The sequence below is a fragment of the Bos grunniens genome, chromosome 17, assembly GCF_055505025.1.
Source record: "Bos grunniens cultivar Pamir isolate PY7600 chromosome 17, Bosgru_T2T1.0, whole genome shotgun sequence".
Classification (NCBI taxonomy): domain Eukaryota; kingdom Metazoa; phylum Chordata; class Mammalia; order Artiodactyla; family Bovidae; genus Bos; species Bos grunniens.
In genome coordinates this window covers 17886705-17907909 of record NC_141181.1, presented here as the reverse complement: position 1 = coordinate 17907909, position 21205 = coordinate 17886705, and the positions used below count along the sequence as shown (strand labels likewise).

The 21205-nt window shown below is 44.9% G+C and overlaps 1 protein-coding gene and 1 long non-coding RNA gene across 6 annotated transcripts in view; one reads left to right on the top strand and one right to left on the bottom strand.

Moving 5' to 3' along the window:
• Positions 1-21205, bottom strand: part of MAML3 (mastermind like transcriptional coactivator 3) — a 535095-nt gene that overhangs the window by 380223 nt on the left and 133667 nt on the right. The gene's annotated exons all lie outside the window — the stretch shown is intronic.
• On the top strand, positions 7644-17089 carry LOC147355078 (uncharacterized). The gene is made up of 2 exons (XR_015144198.1): positions 7644-14449; positions 14863-17089. It is a non-coding gene; the product is annotated as an uncharacterized LOC147355078 (long non-coding RNA).

Below are 21205 nucleotides of genomic sequence, written 5' to 3'. Positions count from 1 at the left end.
GCTACTTCAGCTGGAGACACTGATTCCTCTCACACCCAGCCCTGGTTTCCAACTGTTTATCTATTCCACATAAGGCAAAACCCCATATAATCTTTTTGTTTGTCTGTATGCAAAATGGACTTCTGAACTGAACAGTCTACTCCAGAGGAAAAGGAATTAAGAGTTTTAATGATTAAGCAGAGCCAAATATTTATACATCATTAAACACAAAATACATGAACAGATAGGTGGGTTCATTTCTCCCCCACGTCTTACTGTAAAGGAATGTGTTACAGTATCTGGACTGTTTTACATTCCCGACCTCTTCTTTTTGTTTTACCCTCTGTGGTTACAGCAATATCATTTTTATCTTCTAAAAATATTTGAGGTTTCTTCTGCTTAGATATTTTTTCCCCTAGAATCCTGTTTATGAGGAGGTGTGGGCATAAAAGATGTCCCTGTCATAACATTAAACACATCAAAGAAACCATAATATACATACACATTTGTACATGAGCGCGAGTGCAAAACCAGATCTACAACCCACTCCTGAAGTCCCAGCAGCAAAAATCCTTCCTGAGTCACTGTCTCATCACTGAGAAGAAAAACAGTATGTCCAGGGACCTTTATTTATCAACACTAAGGGATTACCGAAAATAAAACTTTTTAGCTATTGCCTCCATGATATTTAGCAAGTCAGGTTCAAGTTCTGTACGTAAACACAAAATGGCACTAAATACACAGGCACTGGTTGACTGAACAAGAGAGGGACCCTGTGACTGGGTGAGTCGAGGGAGAAATAGATGGAGAGGTGGAAACAAGTCAACAGGGACTCAATCTGAGAAGCCCTGTTAGTGAACACTGAAGTCTCCCTGGCATGATCTTACTCATAGCTTTACTGTCCAGCCATTCCTGCGCACAGGGGTCATCTACCAGGAAGGTAAGAAACAGACTTTGTGCCCGACACCACTAAGGATGGGAACGGTGCAGGCCTTCCCCCAGAACTTCATACCCAGGCCCTTTCCCATCAAAGGCCTTCGCGGAATGGAGCTGGAGTTGTTTATCCTGCTTTCTTTTTCTATGAGGTTTACTTTCCCGAGATTAAACTCCGTCAACTTTACTGCCCAGAAACCTGTCTTCAGAATAGGACTTTCTGCTTTGAAGACTCCTCTTAAGAAATGTCAAGGGGCAGTAAACATAAAATAGGATCCATAGCCCCACCAATGACAACAAAAACAGGGCCCAAGCTGATCAGCCTCCTCCATAAAATACAGGCGCGCTCTCTCTCTCTCTCACACAGTAGCAGCCCAATAAGATCTGTTGAGTGAATGTAAGCAACAGAGTGGGAAGCAGCTGAAGAGAAAGAATTCCTGCTGTGTCCTCCCCTTGTGCCTCCTTCCCAGTCAAAGGGGTTCAAGAAAAGAATGTTTTATGGCATGCTGCTGTTCACCACTCGGAGAGCAAGTTTATTCTGCCCGGGGGCCCAAGTGGGACGAGTCTGGTCATCTCCATATGTTCTGAAAGCAAAATTCTTCCCTTGCTTTCCTTTCATTTTGCAGCCCTGGTCTAATTTAAAACAAACCACACAGAGACAGTACAGGGTAAAGCATTGATGCTCACGCTAAGAAGGAAGGTGGGCCTGCAGGACGGAATCGCCCCAACAGAATATGAAGAAGGGTTTCCTTCCATTTGCATCCCACTGTCCTTCTCCCTCACCTGTAGCCTCCTGGGCCTAGCATGGGGCTCTGCCTACAGTCGGTACGGTTACCATGGCCACTAGCCCACATCAATGCAAGGCCTCAGAGTCCCCTGCATGCGGCATGCAGCCTCACAGGCCAAGTTCGTCTCAGTGATGGATGTCTGGACATGCAAGTTCAAATGCGAAGCACCCACCGGGCTTTCCCCAGATCAGAACTAAACCACTTAGGGATTTTACAAAAGAAACTGAATTGAGGACTTGTTAAAACTACTACAAATATCCCCTAAAGTCAGAGAACAGAGTGAGACTCTTGAGCCCCACTGGGACTCACTTCATACCAATAGCCCTAAAATCCAACAGAATCAGACCCACTACAAGCCATTTCAATATACCTTCCTCCTTCCTGCCCTGGGCCCGATTTAGGGACATCCATGTAGGTGGCTCAGTGGTAAAAAATCTGCCTGCCGATGCAGGAGATACAGATTTGATCCCTGGGTCAGGAAGATCCCCTGGAGGAGGAAATGGCAACCTACTTCAGTATCCCTGCCTGGAAAATTGACAGAGGAGTCCATGAGTAGCAGAAAGTTGGACACAACTAAGCAACTGAGCATGTACATGCACGTGGGTTGCATATGGAATCCTAGCAGAAAAACAAGAGGAAATACAGATGAATATGATCCTTGTCTGCACATACAGGTCATCTGGGCTCCTCAGACCCAACACGTAAGACTTTCCTGAATCAAGTTCTTTTCCTCAAATGCAGATCAGCCTGGAAAAGTTACACCATCCACCTCTGGAATCTCCAGTTATTCTTTAGTTTTACCTCTCAGTTCTACCAGAAGGTTTTGCAAAGTCTTCTCTGTTTTAACTAAGCCAAATGATGTTTTGTTAATGGCAGGGTTTAGGGATTTGGCTTTGTTTTAAAATCAACTTGCCATTCCCTGCCTGTCCCAGGCTGTTAACTGGGCATTTGGTCCCTTCCACGCCTCCTCCAGGCCCAAGTTCTCTCCCACACACTGGCTCCTACAGGCTACAAAGGAGCCCAGTGGCAAAAGAAACACTATATTTTTTAAAAAACCAACCTGCTGATAGTGGAACTCAGCCCCAGGAATGCCAGGTGCAACCATTAACTTTGCTGCCAGCAGAGAACAGCTAAACTGACCTCCCCAATTCTGTAGATATATCACCATCACTCAGCACTCAGTAAGACTGAATGAATGACTACGATTATCCTGTAATATCTGCTTAAGAAAAATTTTTCCAAGCTCTTACTGAAAATATAAATTGCTGGACAAGCTAAGGGTTAATGACCACTCAGATATTTACCCGTTAGTCGTAGACACAACTTTAAAGTCCTGTTTGTCTTGTTACAACCATTTCAATGTTTTACTTGTTTACAAAACTTTTCTCAGCTATTTTTGATAATTTGCTGTCATATGAGCAATACAATATGTCAATATGTGTATATACACCAGTAAAGTGTGTAATGCTGGCACACTCTAGCTCTAAAGATCAGATTCTTCAAAGAAAATTGAAATGTCATTGATTTCATTATACATTTTTACTAGTAGATCAACCATTTTGATGTTTATTTCTTCCTAAATCCTCCAGATTCCTGTTCCTGAGTGTTTATGTCTCAGATTTCCCCCATCACCTCCTTTCCCATCAGTTTATTCCTAATATTCTGCTTTTCACTTCAAGTTATTATGAAGCATGACCCCAAACCAGCATTTATTTCCTGACCTCCAAAATGCAAAAGACTCACAAACAAGAAAAAAAGAGGAAGTTTTTAGCGACTATTTTTGGACCCCATAAACAAGGCTTAGCTTTCCAGAGAGAGAGAATCCTTTAACCTACTTTGAGGACTAAAACATGCCTTGAACACATTAGGTTCAAGGTTTTACCATAAGATGGGGAAAAGACAAAGGTCTAATGTTTAACATGCTATGATTTTTTTTCCCCTACATTAATAACCACCTCGTCCAATAGTAACCTCAGAAAATATTATTTTTAAAAGGACAGGTCACACAGTGTGGTGTTGTGGGACTGCTACTGTTTTGGGGGCTGCAGTTGCTAAGTGACCATTTGGAAATGCTTCCCTTCAAAATCCCTTCTAAAGTTCTCTGCAGCTAAGGAGCTGCTCCCAGGACCACAGTGAAGCTGTCAGCAGGCTGTGAACAACTTCACAAAGTCAAGGATTTTTCATTCCAGCCACAGCATAGAGAAGCCAAAAGATCTAACTAGTGTGGTCTAACCTGTTCCTGCCTCTGCTTATTTCTTCCCAAGCTCTCAACAAACAGGTAATGGGGAATTAAACATTTGGGACGAGTTACTCAGCTTGTTTTGCAGTCACAGGGCTGGTCCTGGCAGAGCAGCCAGTAACTTCAAAGGACACCCCTAGTCTGGATCAGTTTCACAAGGGACAGAGCCCATGCCCGGGAAGGAGGGGGGCTCATAAAACTCAGAACCGTGAGTTTATTCCTTGCCCCTAGCTACCTGAGGCACACGGCACCCAGGCAACAGTTACCACTCCCCGCTCATGAGCCAAAAGGGTTCCCTGCTTGGCCCTGTTAGACTCTCTGGAAAAGGTAAAGAGAAACTGGGTGCCTGCCATGATTCCCCGCCACCACTTCTTACTGTCCTCCGCTCTCTGTGCCTGGACACAGCTATTGATACTTAGAGAAGTCATGTTTTCAGAGCTGTTTGGCCAAAGCAGGCGACACATTGTATCAAGTGAGCAATTCTGAAAATACTTTCGATTTCTTGTCTTGTCTTTTCACACAAAAGTATGCTTAGCCAACAGGTACCTTGCAGTTTTAATTTACAATACAGTTGCAAAACTAAAAATGAGGCTCCCAGGTTGTTTAGAAACACGCAAAATCCTAGTGGCTGGGTAGAGCTGCTACCTTCATTAACAGTCACATTTTCCCAGAAACTCTAGCTCCAGGTGTACTGAAAGCCATCATTTTAGGTTATTTTACATTTGTGGCCATTTGTCTGACAGACGGCTTCTTAGGCCTCTAACATTCTTGTCAAAATTTATGCTTTCTCCTTTAACTACTACCGGTCTAAATTTACTTTACTAAAGGAAATTCTGGCCCTAATGAAACTCATATAAACTTTCCATTTCACCAGGATGCTCTTTGGGGATTCAGCATAAGTCTTTTCTGAATCTAAGTTACGGCAATTAAAGGCCCTCCACACATGTTCGTTTTCCAAAGTAAGAGCATCTTTCTACACATACATAAAACATTAAGAGCTTCATGGAGGTGTCCAAAGTTACTCTAAGCTGAGACTAGCTGATCTTGGCAGAGATTCTAATGTCCCCCACGTGGACTCTGCCTCACCAGGATGGCCCTAAGACCTTTGTCCCCTGCGATTTTTCCTTCTTTAATTCCTCTTTGGTAAACACACATTGTTGGACTCCAACTCTTGCCAGTTCAGCTCCAGTATACATTTCTTTTATCTTACAAAAGAGTTAAACAATATTCTGTCAAAAATGCTTCAAGTGCTTTTACCTGTTTTATTTCAATGGTCGTCTACATCAATGTGAGACAGAGAAGACCAGGAAATTTAAAATATCAAAAACTACGTGACTGGCTCCAGATCGCACAAGTTAGATGGAATCAGAACGAAATCACCAGCTTTCAGACTCTTGCCGACAGGGTTAATTTGTCATAGGCCTCGGTCTTGTGAATATATAGTAAATATAAATGGAATTTAAAACACTTAAAAGAGGGGAAGGGGAGGGAGAGAGAGAGAAAAGGGGGGAGACGAAGTAATGAACAGTAAACTACTTCACTAGAAATCTTCTTCCTGTTTTTGACTATGCCCCATTTAACTCAGAGGGGGAAAAAATGAAAACACAAAATGGACACTTCCACCAATCCCTTCCCTGTATTACAAATTTCCATTTGCTGTGTGACTCTGGATTCTTTTAGCAATCACGTTCTCCGCTTGTCAGCAGAGGGTCCATCTATCATGTACCTCTTGCCACTGAATATTATTTTAGACACTTGTGTCTGTCATAGCAACCCATTCTAAGCCAAATAAAATATCCCGTTAAGCAGTCTCTGCCTCGACATCCTGTTATTTGGAGATCTGTACTGTTCTTACCCCCTCACCATTGTAAATAATGCTGCCACGAGAAACTCCATTCTTTACAAGTACTGGGGGTTTCCTATTAGGCTAGGGAAAGTCACGTTTCAGCTCTTTTTGCTTCATGCCAGATTCTTTGCAGGGATGGTATCCTTTTACAGAAACGTGAACAAAACGTAAGTGGAGATGGTTTCCCACATTTTGATCAACACTAGGTTTAAAACTTTTACTTACGTCTTTAGTCTTCTAGGTATGCAACTGCACTCAAGTTGTCTTGATACATGTTCCTTTAACTCCTAAGGTGTGCCCTTTTCAGAGTAATAAATTATGGTCTCTTTCCACCCTATGTAAACTGTCTCCTTTACTACTCAGGCTGCCTCTTTTTAAGCAATGAATCATGCCATAGGTGGGAAAAGGAGTCAAAAGTCATTGTCTAGTCGTAACTAACCATGCCATCAACTGCTGAGGACAAAAAAGAAACACAGTTCTTAAGGAATTAAGGAAAATGGGAAATATTTAGCCTTCTAGAAACGAGTAACAATCAATCAAAAATATTTAACAGTTCCCACGTATGCAAAAACAGTTCCCGCAAAATTCTGTTCCCACACAATTCATTAGGTCAAAGGGAGAAAGTCTTTCCCCCGCTTCTTACTATTCTCCACCATCCACTTACCACCTGCCCCTTTTCCCAGACATACCCCAACATCTCCATCATGCCAGGACAATGCCTCCAGTCACCCAGGGCACAATCTCGTAATCTGCTTTGACTACTCTTTCTTTCGATCAGTTCTTCTTCCCTCAAAACACCTTTTTCTTTCCATTCTCAGTGCCCCTTTGGTTGGCTTTCCTCACTTTTCCCCAGACCAATGCATTTCCCAGCAAACCTGCTCTCCAGCTCTCAGGCTCTGCTCCTCCATCCATCCTATGTGCTGCTACCAGTGAAACCTCCTATAGCACAGAACTGACTTGTCCATCCCTGATTTCTGGGGGATTTTATGAATCACTAGAATATATCCCAGCTGGTTCCCAGGCAAGACACTACATTTCCAATAGCACTCTCTTTGGAATTTGTTAAATTTCTTGAGAAAAGAGTGTGCATCATCTTTGTATCTTCATGTGTGTGTGTGCATGTGTGTGTGTGTGTGTGTATGCTCAGTCATGTCCAACTCTTTGCAACTCCATGCACTGTAGCCCACCAGGCTCCTCTGTCCATGGAATTTTCCAGGCAAGAATACTGGAGTGGGTTGCCATTTCCTACTCCAAGGGATCTTCCTGACCCAGGGATCAAACCCCTGTCTCCTGCATTTCCTGCACTGGCAGGCAGATTCTTCACCGCTAGCGCCACCTGGGAAGTCCCTCATATCTTCATAGTGCTTCACAAGATTTTCAGTTCAGTTCAGTTCAGTAGCTTAGTCGTGTCTGACTCTTTGCGACCCCATGGACCACAGCATGCCAGGCTTCCCTGTCCATCACCAATTCCCAGAGCTTACTCAAACTCATGTGCATCCAGCAGGTGATGCCATCCAACCATCTCATCCTCTGTCATCCCCTTCTCCTCCCACCTTCAATCCTTCCCAGCATCAGGGTCTTTTCTAATGAGTCAGTTCTTCACATCAGGTGGCCAAAGTATTAGAGCTTCAGCTTCAACATCAGTCCTTCCAATGAATATTCAGGACTGATTTCCTTTGGAATTGACTGGTTTGATCTCCTTGTAGTCCAAGAGACTCTCAAGAGTCTTCTCCAACACCACAGTTCAAAAGCATCAATTCTTTGGTGCTCAGCTTTCTTTACAGTCCAACTCCCACACCCATACATGACTACTGGGAAAACCATAGCTTTGACTAGACGGGCCTTTGTCAGCAAAGTAATGTCTCTGCTTTTTAATATGCTATCTAGGTCTGTCCATCCTAGAGGAAATCAGTCCTAAATATTCATTGGAAGGACTGATGCTGAAGCTCAAACTCCAATACTTTGGCCCCTTCATGAGAAGAACTGACTCACTGGAAAAGACCCTGATGCTGGAAAAGATTGAAGGTGGGAGGAGAAGGAGACGACAGAGGATGAGATGGCTGGATGGCATCACCAACTCGGTGGACATGAGTTTGAGTAAGCTCCGGGAGTTGGTGATGGACAGGGAAGCCTGGCGTGCTGTGGTCCACGGGATCACAAAGAGTCAGATGCGACTGAACTACACTGGGGTTTGTCATAGCTTTTCTTCCAAGAAGCAAGTGTCTTTTAATTTCATGGCTGCAATCACCATCTGCAGTGATTTTGGAGCCCCAGAAAAATAAAGTCTGTCACTGTTTCCATTGTTTCCCCATCCATTTGCGATGAAATGAGGGGACCAGATGCCATGATCTTAGTTTTCTATGTGTTGAGTTTTAAGCCAACTTTTTCACTCTCCTCTTTCACTTTCATCAAGAGACTCTTTAGTTCTTCTTCACTTTCTGCCATGTACACAGAAGACCTAATTTGAATTACAGTTTCTCCTGTAACCCAGTTCTTAGTACCGAGTCAAATGTAAACTTCTTAAAAACAGTGTCTTTTTATCGCCCGTGGTCCAGTGCTTCTCCATAGTAGAATTTACACAAATAATGGTTTAATAAATGAATTAAGGAATTTCTAGCTCTTAATTCCAGAGAAGGCGATGGCACCCCACTCCGGTACTCTTGCCTGGGAAATCCCATGGATGGAGGAGCCTGGTAGGCTGCAGTCTATGGGGTTGCCGAGAGTTGGGCACAACTGAGCGACTTCACTTTCACTTTTCACTTTCATGCACTGGAGAAGGAAATGGCAGCCCACTCCAGTGTTTTTGCCTGGAGAATCCCAGGGACGGGGGTGCCTCGTGGGCTGCCGTCAATGGGGTTGCACAGAGTTGGACACGACTGAAGCAACTTAGCAGCAGCAGCAGCAGCAGCTCTTAATTCCAACCTGGATCCACTAGCTGTGTGCTCTAGAAAAAGCCACCTAGAAATACATTGGTATTTAAGAGGTCCACTGAAAGGAAGATAGTAATATTCAGAATACTCCTGTAAATTAGACATCGAAAAGAACACATTGTAAACATTAAAAAAAATAATAATAATGGGCCTTCAGGCTAAGTTCCATTACCAGATCATAATTAATATATAGATGTGCTATGGAAAGAAACGTGTTACCAAGACTAATACATATACTTTCCAAAGAAATGACACCACTTAGAATGCACTCCTTCCAAAACTGTTAGTTTCATAAGGCTCAGTTTCTTGATCAGATTCTGACCAAAAATAAGAAGAATGGAATTCCCCCTTGACATCAGCTACTTTTCTTAATCCCAGCATGATTTAACAGATGCTGCCTGGACTAATAGTAGAGAATTCCAATTTGTGCTCTTTCTTTAATTAGCTTCATGACCTTGGGCAAGTCACTTCACCCCAGGGGTCTCTGTTTTTTCACCTGGGAAATAAAGACTGTCTGGCTCTGGTCATTAGGATTGCATCCAGCTCTAGAGTTCAATTCAATGATCTGTGAGTTAAAAATAAGCTGTTCACTGATACACACAGCAGCATGAATGAATCTCTAATGCATTGTGCCAAAGGGTTACATATTCTAGGATTACCTTCACATGACATTCTGGAAAAGGCAAAACTAGGAGTCACGAGATCAGTGGCTCCCAGAGATTAAAGGTAAGGGGGAGGGTTTGACTACAAAAGGGTAGTATGAAGAAATTTTCTTTGGATATAAAAGAATTGTTCTGTGTCTTAACTGTCATGGTTATAGGACTCTCTCTGCATTTGCCAAAATTTACAGAACAGTACATCAAAAAGAGAGAATTTTGCTGTACGTGAATCACATAATTTAAGACATGAAAAGAACGCATTTCAGGCTTCCCTGGTGGCTCAGTGGTTAAAGAATCCATCTACTGATGCAGGAGACACAGGTTCAGCCCCTGGATTGGGAACATCCCACATGCTGGGGAGCAACAAAGCCTGTGTGCCGCAACCAGAGCTTGTGCTCTAGAGCCCAGGAACCGCAGCTACTGAGCCACATGCCTCAACTACTGAAACCCAGCCACCCCAGAGCCCACGCTCCGCACTGAGAAGCCCACACATTGCTCTTCTCAACCACAGAAAGCCCACACAGCAACGAAGACTCAGCACAGCCAAAAATATACAAATCAATAAAACTAAAAATATATATATTCCTCTAATCCAATGCAATTTTTGACATTGTGAACAGTTTCCCCTAAGAAGTTAATATGGACTTTCAGTATCTGCTAATAACATTTTGTCCCAAGACTGATGAGCTAAGTCTGTATCCAAATAATCCACTGCTTCTTTCTGTGGCGTTATTGTTGCTTTTAACCTTTAGACAAACAGTCTACCGAATCCTTTCTCATGGAAGAAAAGATTTTTCTTTCATTTTCCAGTGAGCTTTTGACAATGAAAAAGTCAAATGAACCCAAGCAGGAACGATTCTTGGGCTGCCCAGGCCCCACAATGGCGTTCAGAGAATGTCAGAATGTTGTTATTACTCTTGTGATTCATACCAAAGATATGAGGGACAGCACATGCCTAATAATAACAACACAGCAGCAACAACAGCAGCTGACATTTAATGAGCACTTACTATGTTCCAGGCCCTGCTTGCAGTGCTCACACATAGCCTTACTAAGTGCTATAGTAACTCCTCTACTTCTCAGAATCATCCTGAAATAGGTCCAGCAAAACCGAGAGATTCAACAATTTCTCAAGTTCAAATGGCTAGGCCGGTAGCAGAGTCAGAGGTCCAACCTAGACGGCCTAATTCTTACCACCACACTAAGATCCTGTGTAGAAAAGTTTATTTAAAGGAGCAATTCACTCATCTCCTTGCACAGTCTATCAGTTCAGTTTAGTTGCTCAGTCATGTCTGACTCTTTGTGACCCCATGGACTTCAGCACACCAAGCCTCCCTGTCCATCACCAATTACTCAAACTCATGCCCATTGAGTCAGTGATGACATCCAACAATCTCATCCCTTGTCGTCCCCTTCTCTTCCTGCCTTCAATCTTTCCCAGCATCAGGGTCTTTTCAAATGAGTCAGCTCTTCGTATCAGGTGGCCAAAGTACTGGAGCTTCAGCTTCAACTTCAGTCCTTCCAATGAACATTCAGGACTGATTTCCTTTAGGAGTGACTGGTTGGATCGCCTTGCGATCCAAGGGACTCTCAAGAGTCTTCTCCAACACCACACTTCAAAAGCATCAATTCTTCGGCACTCAGCTTTCTTTATAGTCCAACTCTCACATCCATACATGACTACTGGAAAAACCATAGCCTTGACTAGATGGACCTTTGCTGGCAAAGTAATGTCTCTGCTTTTGAATATGCTATCTAGGTTGGTCATAACTTTCCTTCCAAGGAGTAAGCGTCTTTTAATTTCATGGCTGCAGTCACCATCTGCAGTGATTTTGGAGCCCCCAAAAATAAAGACTGACACTGTTTCCCCATCTATTTCCCATGTAGTGATAGGCCCAGATGCCAAGATCTTAGTTTTCTGAATGTTGAGCTTTAAGCCAACTTTTTCACTCTTCTCTTTCATTAAGAGGCTCTTTAGTTCTTCTTCACTTTCTGCCATAAGCGTGGTGTCATCTGCATATCTCAGGTTATTGATATTTCTCCCAGCAATCTTGATTCCAGCTTGTGCTTCATCCAGCCCAGCGTTTCTCATGATGTACTCTGCATATAAGTTAAATAAGCAAGGTAACAATATATAGCCTTGACATACTCCTTTTCCTATTTGGAACCAGTCTGCTTCTACTATACGATTCCACCAATTCTTAACCAGGCTTTCTTCAGAAATTGAACAGAAGGCCTTTTCTAATTAGACAAGTCAATATGTTCGCCTCCACCGGGTGAGTTCACAAAGAAGTGGGCAGAGCAAAAACCCAGCTGCCTCTTTCTAGTCCACCCTCAGGGCCTGCAACAGATTTGGCCTCTGCCGAGAGGCAAGCTTTTCTTGAGACCTTCCAAGACTAGGCAAAAGAAGGTTGTGCTTCTCCCTGCCATTAGACAGGATCTATTTTTCCTTTCATCATTTTGCTGGTTTTTGTAGATTGGGCCTTCATGTAGAAATAATCCCAAAAGCAGACATGTGCCTATTCCTGAAGCAGTTCTCTGTGCAAGGCAAAAGCAGCCTTCAGTCAGAGGGGAGGGCTGGGAAAATTTAGCCCAGGCTGAAGGAAACCAACCCACCCCAAACAAGTCCATTAGACAGTACTTGTAAGGTATTTAGACCCTGAGAATAGAGTAGAAACGCAGATCATACTGAGAAAGGACTCTTAACTAGTTCCTGCGTTTGTTTAGTCTGCTTACTTACAGTCCAAGCCAATCATCCTAATGGTTGTTTATGACCAGAAGAGGGTTAAAATGGCCTTTCAAAGAAAGCAGGGCAGGCCACGCCCAGTCTCCACTAGAAAGAAATTTCCCTTTTCCCCACCCCCTCCCAACTCCTGCAGGACCCCACACTTCTTACTAAGGATCTCCACTCAGAGCAAGTAGAATAGCAGACCATAGTTTTTTTCACAACTTATCCTCTTCAAACAAGACTATAAGCTCCAAAAAGGCTGGGCCTTCTTTGTCTTTCATTGCTATATCTAGCCAATTGATCACTTTTGCAATAAAACTTAAAAAAAAAAAAATCAGAGGGGAAATGGGACTTCTCGGAGGGAAAGAGGGCAATTTGGACGGATTTTAAGGCCCTATTTTCCCACTCCAGTACTCTTGGCTGGAGAATCCCATAGACAGAGGAGCCTGGTGGGCTACAGTCCACGGGGTAGTAAAGAGTCCGACAGGACTGAGCGACACTGACACTTTCCTTGCTGTAGACACCAGAATCTTGTGACGGAGAGAAAACCTGCCCCTCCCAGCAAGTAATCTTCAAATTAAACCAACTATCGGTTTACTGGAATCAACGACATACATTTCCAAAATTCTCATCTGCTAGGAGGTGGGGGCGGGGAGGGGGCAGGTTTGGGAGGGGCAGTCAACACAGCCATCCTTCCCCAGGCCACCTACTACCCCTCCTCCAAAGAGAATCAGAGGAGAACCGGGGTGAGGCCACGGTAACCGGGACGCCCTCCTCCAATTAATGTTATTACTCCTTTAAAACCGAGAACAAACGGGCCGGCCGGCAGCTCGTGATCCCGGAGGCTGCAGTGCGGTAATTGTCACTTAGCTACTTAACTCCCCGCTGCACTGCTCGCTAGCTCGTCCTGGTTTATCTCTCAGCCAATTACTGCTGTCATTTGCGTTTCAATGTGTCTGGGGCCCGGCCCAGGCGCAGGAACAGGAAACCCCGGGACTGGACGCTGGCTTCCCTGTGGGAGCTGCAGAGATGTTCAGCAAAGACGCCCACAAAACCGCTCCAGGGGGACCCCAGTATCCTCCGCCACTCTGGTTTTGTTCTCAGCCTGGTCTACACCGAGGCCACCAGCAAGAGGGATGTCTGATCCTCAAGAATCCAAAGTCAATAACAGCGATGGTGATATTAAACATCACTAGAGCAGTAGCTGTGTGACAGCAGAGAAGCATGGTAAGTATGACTGCAATAGATTATTATGGAATCAAGGCCCGCACAGTCGCCAAACGTGAAGACAGCAAGATCTTAATTCCGTGCTCACTGCTGTTTTTTTGCACTCAGATTTCCACCCAAGGAGGTTATCCGTCTATAACTTGGCCCTAAAGTGTAGGGAACATGAATTCTCTGAGGCAACAGTGAGTTGAAACACCTAAAAATTCTCGTTGTAGCCTACCGTCCTATTATAGGTTTGTGATAGATTTGTACTTTGTCACAAAATTTGATTAAAAAAAAAAAAAAACAAGATTTCTCAAAGGCACAACCAGATGTGAATTTTTATAATTAAATCAGGGAAAAGAAAAAAGGCTTTGCCAGGTGATGTGTCCAGATTTTCAATTTCTGAAAGAAAAAAAAAAAAGTCCTTTCTGGTTGCTCAGTGGGTCCTAACCACAGAAGTAAAGCCTTATCTTTTCAAATATTTATTTACTCAGTCTTCCTGGATCAAATCTACACCACTGTTCACTGCATTAAAGCTTTTATCCCGGAAGGTTTAAACCTCCCGCTTGCAGAGGAAGCATCTTAGCTGAAATGTATTAACCTAGCTTGAGACACCCTTTGGAATGCACTTGATCCACTTACGATATAAAAGCATATGTTTTAAATCTTGACTCCAGGAAGCAAGGGGGACAGGATGAGAGGTTGAGAAACAGCCCAAGTCTTTTACCACTGGCTGCTGCCCGATACACAAAGGATGGTGGCAACGAGGAAGGCAGCCAGCGTGTGCCAATGTGGAGGGCAGCGCACCGGCGAGCTGGGTGGTAACCCATCTCTGGGCTGTCAGCATCTTCCTTCTCCCAGCTGAGTAGCAGTGAGCTTGTCCTGCTCAACCTGCAGTTAGCAGCAAGCCGCCTCTGACATTCCATCTTCTGAAGCCCCAGCAACCACGGGAGGGGAGGAGGGCGGGCAGCTTAGGCTGGAAGAGACCTGCTCTAGCTGGATCCAGGGGGCCCAGTCTCTGGGTCTAAAATAAGACTCTTAACTTCTCCGCCAATGAGCTTCGCGCAGCCTAATGACGTCAGAGGCGCCGGCAGTTCTATTTGCAGGCAAGGTCCGTGTATACCAGGATTTCATCCAGGTAAGGAGGAATTTGGGAGGAGGAAGGGGGGCGGGCGCGGGAGGATGAACCTGTCCTCCTGCTGTGCGTATAGAGAGGGGCTGAAAGGGCTGGTGAGCTGCCAAAGTAATTGTATGTCTCATCTTGGGCTGTGCAAAGAAGAGATGGCCTAGCTCTAGCTAATTGCCATCCTCAGGCTACGTGCTCCCCACTGAATACCAGAGGGAATCTGTTCAGTGCATAACAAAGAAAAATCACAAGTCACAGAAAGCTAACCAGGGAACTCCCTGACCGCCCCCCACCCTCAACAGTGCTGACCATGGCCAGCCACACTGGGGGAGACTCGGATGGCCCTCACTCACCTTCTCTCTGCTCTTCTAATTAAGAAAACCTTAAACAAGGAGCCAATTTGCACCTTTCTTGCTCCTTTTCAGTCATCACCCTGACCCATCTCAGACAAGCGAGAAAGCACTTCAAAAGATAAAGAGCTTGGTTCCTAAGAGAGCTGCCGGCCAGAGTGTGAACTTCCTAATGAAGGATCCGCACAAAAGTAACTTTCTCTTCCTTACAGCTGTATTTCAAGCTGAACAAACTATTCAGATCTATTCCCCCTCTCTCCCTCCCTCTTTCCCCTGTTTCTCTCAGCTGATCCATAGCTTCTCTCTGGGTTATGAAGTATGCAATAAACTGCTCTTTCTTTTTTGGTCTCAAAGCCAGAAGTCACTTTACAGAGAAACAAGTTCCTCTTCTCCGGCCCTACCCTGGTGAGTGGCAGCCCTGGAGACGTATGGAAGCCTCCCACTTATTGCCCAGAACAAAACCCAGACCTATCTCCTGAGCCGGTCTGGAGAGTAACTGCCTGGCCAGAGCCTGGTCTGCTGCCACCCACCATCCCCAGAGCCGCCCCTGGGCTTGGGGAGGTGGGGCTAAGCCAGGAGCCCCGCCTTTCTCAAAGGGTCACAGAGTCCCCTGCAGTTGGGATGCAACATACATACCCTTCTTTTGTCAGGCTTGACTTTGAATGAGAAGAACCTTTGCCCCTACCTTATCTATTCCCAGCAATGGCAGCTGCTGTCTCCAGCTTTCACAGAGCAAATCCGTGGGACCCCCCCCAACTTCCCGCCCCCACCAACCCCAGATTCCCTGAGCTCATAGTGAGACCTCAGCCTGGGCCATCAGTGCTTCCCCGGCCATCTTCACAAAGCTGAATCCATTATCTTCTCCTCCACTGTGACCCTTCCGTTTGTACCGCCGCCTGCCCTCAGGACTAGGGCTCGTGCTTTACTGCACCCTCTCCTCACCGCTGACATCCATCAGCCTGCTTTTTGAATTTTACATTCACAGACATTTCTCAAATCCAACTCCCAGTATCAAGAAATGAGGCCACAGCTCTTGTTCAGGCACAAATCCATCCTGCTCATAACCCCCACCTCCCCGGGAAGGACCTATCCAAAACACCATTGTCTGGTGCTCTTCAGCTCTGTCCACCAAGGGCCCCAGAATGACATGTAGAACCTGGCTTCCACGCTGCTCTCACTGCAGTCACCCTGCAACAGGACCTGCCCCCGCAGGGTGCTTCCTGCCTCCCCTCTTGCCCAGGCTCCCTTGAGAACGGCCCCTTCTCGCTTCACCCAGATAATAACTATGACTTTGCCCAGGCTTCATCTTTCTTTGGCTTCTCCGCCTCCCGAGTAGGTTACATACTGCTCCTCTGGGCCCCCATCACGTTCACGCACATTTCTGTCACTGCATCCAGTTCCTTAGGGGTAGCTTGGGGCGGGGAGGGCGTGTGGAACATTTCTGCTTGTGGTCTCATCATCCAGTTCACACAGTAGACACCTGCTGCACACAGCAGGTCCTCAGCAATTGGTGTTTTCAGATGGCTGGTGAAGGTCATCCATTACCCCAGGGCAATCAATACCTTGGTCCAAATTAGATCCATTTTCGTGTTATCTATTTAAAGAAGACAGACACCGAGACACCAAGGATGGTGTCTATGTAACATGTTCAGTCTGGCAACTTATCTACTGTGGGGACTTAATAATGTGATGGACCTGAAGGTGATGACGATGGCAGTGACGTCAGCCATGGCAGGAAACTGGAGATGATTAGACAGCCTTTTATCCTTGGAGGCCGGGTCGTTGCTTAAAACAGTACACGATGAGTCACAAGATGACAGCTCACTTGTCTTGAAACCTTAACGAACCAGAATACGGGCTGGAACCCCAGTGAGACACACTCTGGAGAAGCCAAAATATCAGAGAGTTCACCCAGCAGAGCTTAAAGAGAGAACTTTCTAGAAGGTGTTTGGTCTGCACTCATGGCCTATTTGTTCCCCATTTAACTTCCCCCTCCAACAATCTGTGGGATCTCATTCCCCAGGCAGGGCTAGTTAGATGCAAAATATGAGGGGGTGTAGGGGTGGAAAGGGGTTCCCAGGGGCTGACATCGTGGTAGGAGTACAACCAGGTCCAAAAGAGAAGACAGACTTTAAAAGAAGACGGAGAGGGACATCCTTGGCAGTCCAGTGGTTGGGGCTGTGCCTTCCAATGCGGGAGATGTGGGTTCAATCCCTGGTCCGGGAGCCAAGATCCCACGTGTCTCATGGCCAAAAATCCAAAACATAAAACAGAAGCAATATGGTAACAAATTTAATAAAGACTTAAAAACAAAAACTGTATTGAAAAAAAATTTTTTGTTTTTTAATTTTAGAAAATGAACAGAGAACAGAGCAGTCTGGGGACATTTCATGTTTAGGGACAATGAGTCCCACTGGTATGAACAGACTCTGATGATACGATCTCACAACACAAAGACAATATTTACCTTCATGATGATGACCAATACAGCAAAAGAGACTCCAATTCTGTCCAGTTTTCTCAACTTTCAGGGAGAAGGAAATGTGAAATATTTTAAGAACGATTTCTGTCAGTGTGTGGTGGGGGCTTTTTTTTGTTTTTGTTTTCTTGTTTCAAGTTTTAGCACTTACTGGGGTCGATTTTATCTGTAAGGTTAACACTGAGATACCCAAGAAGTGAACAATTACTTACCTTCACCTGGTTGGAACTGTTAAGCAGCCACGTCACAGGCCTTGCCCACCCAGAGTATACGACCTAAAACAACTTAGCACCCTAGAGAATTCATCTGCACAGGCAGCTTTATTTTAAAACACAATGAAACAGGAAACCCTATCTGCCAAAAAAACTACCAAATATAGTAGGTCCCACACCTCCCCTTCCATGCAAAACACTCATGGACTAAGATTTAAATTCAGGTCAAGAGCACAAAGATGGAACTATTTCAAGGCAGGTCTCATTTCCGAAACAATTTTCTTTAGGTCACGATAACGCTCTTTTCTCTGTCACTCTCCTCTCTGGTGATCATGGCATGTCCCCCGCAGATAAATCTCTCTCCCTTCCTCTCCTCTCTGCCATGGCCTTTCCCCACCTTTTCTCAGACCTTCAGACATACAGGAGCAGCTCAGATGAGGGAAAAGGTGAAGACTAGGTTCTGTTTGCTTCAGGCCAGTCACATGGTCATCGTTTCTTCAGTTGGTTCAGCTGGTATGACCCAGGTAAATCCACAAAAGGGGAGGGCTTGGGGATACCTGGTTCTTTTTCCACAAAAGACAAGTTTGAAATGGGATTAAAAGAAAAGGCTGTTGGATTAGAAAATATGAAAGGAGGGGCTCTTTCAGAAACAGGATGTTGCAAGAAGGAATGTGTTGAGGGGAAAGAAAGGGTGGAGGGTGACCAGAAGGAGTAATGGGTTAATCCCAAGAACAATATCAAAGAGTTAAGTAAAGAGAATAATGGGAAAGAAGGTGACGTTTGGCCACTCATCTGACCATTCCTGAAAAACCAGAAATTTCACAACTGCATCTCCCAGCTCACTGTTTCTTCCCTTCCAGGTAACAAGAGAGAGGTGATCACTCTTAACAAGGTGGGAGAAATTACTACAATAGTCCCAGTATTGGGTTTCTACCAAATGTTGACAAGGGGGCATAGGAAAGAAGGCATTAACCAGCTATCTCCGATTGGTTTGGCATTTTCTCAAATCCCCTATGTTAGGAAACTTATCTTTAAAATTACATTTTGAAGGCTGAAAACCTTCCAGTCTTCCATATTTTTCTCCACAACAGTAAATGACAAAGTCGTAGACTAGAGAGAAATAAACACTAGTCATGCGTTGGGTCAACATTCATGCAGCAGTTACTGTGTGCTTGATCCAGTGAGTTAGAGTTCTCAAATTTCCAAACTGGGCTGACTTCTACTTTGCTGCATGAAGTGTGTTGACTGACACCCAAACAATATTCTGATAAAGAATATAATAATACAGGGACTTCCCTGGTGGCCCAATGGTTAAGAATCTGCCTGCCAATCAGGGGATTAGGGTTCGATCCCTGGTCAGGGAATTAAGATCCTACTTGCCTCGGGGCAACTAAGCCTGTGCATCACAACTAGAGAAAAAAAAAAGCCGTGCTCACTGCAATAAATACACAATGCTGCACCGTCCCCCCCAAAATAGTAAGAATAGAGCATACACAAAAGGCAGAGGTTGAAAGGCTACACAAATGCAGGCCTGAATTCCAGCTCTGTTGCACGCAAGGTGCTTGTCCTTGGCTATGGTAACTTAACTCCTCTAGGCGCCCATCTCTTCATCTGTTTAAAGGAGGGCCAGGTTTCCTTGTTTGGGGGAGATTAAATGAAACATGGGACGTCAAGCACCTAGCAGAACATGGCACCTGGCATTAAGCAGGCATTCATTCAGTGAATATTCATCACTACATGCAGGCTCTGATCCAGCCACTCAGTCCCAGCAACAAAAAAGAGAAGTGAGATCCCTCTTTTCCCCTCACCTTCTACATGTCGTCACCAGGACGTAACAGGACCCTGAAAACCTGTGACCGTGAAACCAAGAGGATGCCATACCAATATTCCAGATGTCATGACTTTCGATGTCCCATTTTGATCTGTGCCAAGAATTGCATTTTTAGGTGAGACTCCACTTGGAGCCCTGAGTCCTGAGCACTCAGACACAAAGGCTCTGTGGTTCCTGGTCCATGTGAGGCCATTCACCGGGGAACCCAACCACAAAGGGCTGGGGCACCCCATCCCTGGCCTTCAGAGTTTAGGCAGAAATGGAACTTCAGAGACAGATTGTTGTCCCCCTTGTTTTAAAATGAGCAAGGTGACTTACGGGGGGGGCGGCAGGTTTATACAGAGGAAGTTCCCCAATGAACTGCAACATTGTCTCTCACACTCTCTGACTCATTTTTACTTTTCCTTCCCAGCTCTGTCTGTGGCAACAATGCATTCTTTGTGTACAAGATTCTAATATGCAATAAAATCTGTTAATAAGCCCAGAATCATTTAGGCACACACAAAAAAAGAGAGTATCAGGTAAACTGACATGAATTGTGCACTTTATTTTCTTATTGATAACATTCAAGTCGATAAAACCGATAAAGACACTAGCTGAAAACTTTAAACATTTAAAACTATATTCAAGGACATATGTGCTTGATACAAATACAGGGACATACAGATCTACAACTCAGGGGAAGACATATTTATAAAAGACTTTAAGGAAATCGGTGTGCTCTATTTTTGTTACTGGCACAACCAATCACCTAGTAAGAAAGTTTCAGTTATTTTCAACGCGTGAGACAATGAGGTTTTGTGGGAAGTCAGAGATAATTGGCTTTGAAACTCAACCCTCCTCATTTCTAGCTATTTCATGTCAAAGAGGTTCTAAAATGTTTCTAAGTTTCAGTGCCCTATCTGAAAAATCGATTTTTGAGAGAAATAAATTAGGTAAGGGATATAAGCCAATAGTCATGTATGGATGTGAGAGTTGGACCATAAAGAAGGCTGAGTGCCAAAGAATCAAGGCTTTCCAACTGTGGTGTTGGAGAAGACGCTTGAGAGTCCCTTGGACTGCGAGGAGATCAAACCAGTAAATCCTAAAGGAAATCAACCCTGAATATGCATTGGAAGGACTGATGTTGAAGCTGAAGCTCCAGTACTCTGGCCACCTGATGTGAAGAGCCAACTCACTAGAAAAGACCCTGATGCTGGGAAAGATTGAAGGCAGGAGAAGGAGGCAAAAGAGGATGAGATGGTTGGATGGCATCACTGACTCAATGGACATGAGTTTGAGCAAACTCTGGAAGATGGTGAAGGACAGGGAAGCCTGGCGTGCTGCAGTCCATGGGGTCAGAAGCCTGGCATGCTGCAGTCCATGGGGTCGCAAAGAGTTCAACACGACAGCGAATGACAACAACAACAAGGGATATAAGTAAAAAAAAAAAGTTGTTCTACTACCTTGCTCCCCAACACATCACTCTCAAAACCTGTTTCTTCCATTCCATTGCCCAGTGAATACTCTCCTGGATTACCTGCCCTCTTGCTTCATGGCCTCCTGTCTGCAATTCCTCCAATCCATCCTGAAACTGCTGTTAGAAATAGCATTTAGAATCAGAAATCAGATCATGGCATGCCTCTGCCATAAATCCCTGCATGACCATTACCTGCAGAACAACTCGGCGATCAGAGCCGAGTCCTCATGCCCCCCGCCACATCTGCTCAGCCTCACCCTCCATGCCATCCCACCTCTGCTCGTTCCAGGGTCCCACCATCTGCTCTGTGGGCTGTGCTCCCTGCCCCTCCTCCAAGATGCAATCTCCACTCCACCCCTCCCATCTGTAGACACCACCACCCTCCACAAGGCTCTGCTCAAATGCCACTTCACTCTGAAACCCTCCCTGATATCCTG